Source organism: Triticum aestivum, chromosome 5B, assembly GCF_018294505.1.
Source record: "Triticum aestivum cultivar Chinese Spring chromosome 5B, IWGSC CS RefSeq v2.1, whole genome shotgun sequence".
Lineage (NCBI taxonomy): Eukaryota > Viridiplantae > Streptophyta > Magnoliopsida > Poales > Poaceae > Triticum > Triticum aestivum.
Window position 1 is genome coordinate 36,213,681 of NC_057807.1, and position 3,398 is coordinate 36,217,078.

The 3,398-nt window shown below is 44.9% G+C and overlaps 1 long non-coding RNA gene across 1 annotated transcript; it reads right to left on the reverse strand.

Annotated features, from left to right (window-relative positions):
• Nucleotides 1–559: 559 nt before the first annotated feature.
• On the reverse strand, nt 560–3,152 carry LOC123115542 (uncharacterized). The gene is made up of 3 exons (XR_006456656.1): nt 2,074–3,152; nt 1,424–1,519; nt 560–1,293 (listed from the first exon to the last, which is right to left on the reverse strand). It is a non-coding gene; the product is annotated as an uncharacterized lncRNA (long non-coding RNA).
• Between the last annotated feature and the right edge of the window lie 246 nt (nt 3,153–3,398).

Sequence of the window (3,398 nt, forward strand, 5' to 3'; positions counted from 1 at the left end):
AGACTATACCGATCCATGTCGAACTTTCCTCCTCTACATCAACACCAGGCAACCTCAAATCGAACCTTGCTCATGATACCACTTGTTAGAATAAATTCGAGGCCACCGTCGATCATTCGAGAATCAAGCAATCATCACACGAGCACGACACTGAGATTTGTTAACGAGGTTCACCGATATGGCTACATCCTCGGGGCATCACTACGGGCGCTCCTCCCCGTGACATCGTCACAATACCGCACCCGGTCGCCCTGGACACCGGCACACGCCGCCGGCTTCCCCTGCGTTCCGGTGCTATTATGTTGGCATAGGTTACATCGTGTGTCTACCCTCGCTATATAAGAGAGGCCTAGGATACAAGTGTCCTATTTGGACACGACTCCACATCCTATGTAAACACAATACAACTCATAGTCCAACTGTAACCTACCTTGTACACAATATTCGACACAACTCTAACAAAAAGCAGGAATTGAAATAAGTTTTCATGGCAATTTCAACTACTTCCCATGGGTTCTGATACATGAAGCAAGCCTATGCTTCGGCAATTCACAACACTGCACACATGTAGGTCTCCTGACTCTACTCAGGTCTTTAAGTACAAATTCAAATAAGGTCCATAGGTTTCCATCACACACTACTTTGGATTTTGGTTTCTCCAAAAGCCCCCCAACACTAATGGGTGCACTTAAATGGACAGACCACACTCGTCGCACGGACAAAAGATGTTACCAGCCTGCAAGTAATCTGAACCATGATTCATTTCCCATCAGTCAATTATCTCCTCGCAATGGAAAACCGGGAGATCACCCTTGTTTCCCATCATGGTCACAACATTGTATGCAATCTTCTACCGAATGTGATCTAGCTTCTCACGTGTCAAACAAAAAATAACATCAAGAAGCACGACTTAGTGTACTGACAACATTGTTGCTTTTTGGTGTTTTTTCAGTTCATCACTCGAAACAAAATTTTCTTTTTATGGGCTTAGCAATGAACGATGCTAAAGCCCTGTGAGCTCTGTTATGTAGTGGACGATGTACACCCCACTCTCCTCCTTGGTGGCAACGGTATTCCCATTCGTTGTCTCGCCATATGAAAGGCACATAATATAATTTTATTTATAAATTATTCCTGGACAAACTCACCTCATACACGGTTCGTGTTGCCTCATGCTTTATCATCTCATTTGCTGGATCTGTCTCAGTTGGATCAAGCACCATAACTTCCTTGTTCTCGATGTCTAGGATGTACAGCAACCAGCAGTCCATGAACAGCACTGGGGAGGATGAACTGCGATCAAAACCAAGTAGAAGTTACTAGCCATCACAGGTGACAGACATCATACGATGCAAAGCTAATGACACAGACCACTATGTTTACTTTCTTCAACCAGTCAATTCTGTAACCCATTAGTGCTTACCTTCTTCAACCAGTCAATTCTGTAACCCATTAGTGTAGAGTTCATCATCTCGATGTAATCCCTATCCACTTCGTTATCTGGCTTGCAAAGCTCATCCTGCATCATCATCGACACTTTTTCATGCATACTTCCCAGCAAAACAGAATTAAGAAACAGGAATGCTAGTGGTATATCAGATGCAATCACAGTTGCCATGGTGGTATGCTTGTAATTTAGCTAGAAACATATTTTTCACAGATGGTACCACCGCTCACAAGCCTCTTGCATGCAATTTTATCAGATGTTTAAAGACTCAAAGCAAACCCATGTCAGCACAAAAAGACAACTTATGTAGACATAGCATGCCACAAAACAAAATATAAAATCCCGATTCACACTTTATGACAGACATATTTGACTTCCTCGTTTATACACGCAGATGATTTGAACAGTTAATTGAATATACGAGCATACCAACTTAGCAAGCATCAATATCAATAGGTATTTTTCGGGCAGCGTCTAAATTCAGCATGTAAAAACTATATTTCTAAGTCACAACAAAGATCATGGCGGTCAGCTGAAGTATGTCGTACGACAAAAGTACAAACACAGCAGCACTCACTCAACAAAAAAAATTCAGAACAAAGACACGGAATGGTTTCAGGAAGCACCTTTTTGTCCAACCTGGATCCTCCGGATTCACCCTATTGGTCGACTGTGCGGACCTCAACGTCGCTCGTTACCCTCTTTCCGCCCCTGGCTAGCACCGCCAACACGTTTCCCGCACCCGAACCCAGCGTTCGAGTCCGGCGGCTCAACGCCCGTGCCATCAATTGATTTTTCCACGCCACCGAGGCTAGGCAATTGAACTCAAGCAGCTATACTAAGCTGCAAATGGTTTGACCCGACATACCCAACTTTTCTACCAAACTTGGCTACCTCCTTTACTAGGCAAACCATAACAAATGTATAAAAAAACACACGAATGACATCAATTGATTTCTTCAAGACCCCATGTGTTGGGCAATCTGGTACGAACACAGATCTACAGGAACCTACTATGCTCTATCATTAATATCAGTGATTAATGTTCAAGGAAGTGAGAATTAACTCTCGTGAAGATATTACCTCTTGATCGATCCCGGGGCTTCAGGATTCACGTTGCTTGTCTATTCAACGGACTCCCTCGGCGATGCTTTCTTCCTCCGCTCAGCTCTCGCCCTGCTCAAAGAGAGTCCACAGTCTCCAACAACTTCGGCGTAGGCGGACGCCACATTGGACTCGCGTGGCAAAGGCCAAAGACCTTCCTTCCCTATCACGAGCGGTAGACGGGTCGGAACCGGCTGCTCCAAGCTATCAGCGAACTCCTCCCTAACGGAAAACCTACAGACAACACGAGAATCACAATCGCTCGGACTGCTGCAACAGATAATTTTATACCTGAAGTAAACTCAACTTGAGCAGTACTACACTGAACTAAAACCGAACTTGACATTGCTGAACTAACTTTGCATCTATCTACTACGTAACATTTAGTTTGTTAGACATACACTAGTACTACAATGAACTATAACTGATCTTCCAAAGCCTGCACTAGTGCTACACTCAACTAAAACTGAACCTGGTCGTTGCACTTGCGGAAATTTAGAAAACGCACTTCCATAGCTAGCGGCAGATCTGAAAATTCAGAAAACGCACTTGACAAGGCCAAGAGCAATCACAAATTCAGAAAATTCAGAAAACGAGCATCAAACATGTTAGAATAAAACGCTAATGCAAGATCATAGACGACACACCGAGGCACACTAGTAGAAAAGGGGGCAATGGTCCAGGCCGGGTCAGCCCATTAGTCCCGGTTCAGTCCAGAACCGGGACCAATGGTGGCATTGGACCCGGTTTGTGAGCCCCGGGGGCCGGCCGGGCCACGTGGGCAATTGGTCCGGGTTCGTCTGGACCTTTTGATCCCGGTTGGTGGGACGAACCGGGACCAATGGGC